Here is a 535-nt window from a genome sequence, read left to right as displayed (position 1 = left end):
AGAATTAGAAATGGCTCCCACCACTCCATTTAGACTGGCCAGAAGCCCTGCCCCTCCCAGCTGCCCCCAGATCTCCAAAGTCATCCACTTGCTCCGAAAGTCTCCCTATTAGGGGAAGGACCCTGTGTTGCTCAGAGGGCTTCTGTGGTGTGGCTGTATCCAGCCCCTGAGACCTGGGGTCCTGAGGACAGGAGTGCAGGCAGTGGCTGCCCCTGAGACTGGGTCCCTAGCAGGGGGACTAATCTCCCCACAGACCCAGAAGACCCTTGTGGGGACACAGAGCCAAAAGAAGAAAAACTGCATGAAGCCTGGAGGAACTTACAGGTAATTTTCCTTTATTTTCTTAACATATGATAAAATTCCAATTCCAAAGAGACTTATATGCAGAGCAGACAGATGCAGGGGCCTGGCGTGCAGCAGCCAGAACCAGGCAGGAAGAGGCCTCCCCGCTCCTCTCCATCACAGCCCTCACCCCTCCTGGCCGCTGGCCATTGCCCAGGCAGAAACTGAGGCACAGGAATGAGAGGGTCAGCCT

The sequence above is a fragment of the Galeopterus variegatus genome, unplaced genomic scaffold (genome assembly GCF_000696425.1).
Source record: "Galeopterus variegatus unplaced genomic scaffold, G_variegatus-3.0.2 Scaffold3405, whole genome shotgun sequence".
Classification (NCBI taxonomy): domain Eukaryota; kingdom Metazoa; phylum Chordata; class Mammalia; order Dermoptera; family Cynocephalidae; genus Galeopterus; species Galeopterus variegatus.
This window is presented reverse-complemented; position numbering follows the sequence as displayed.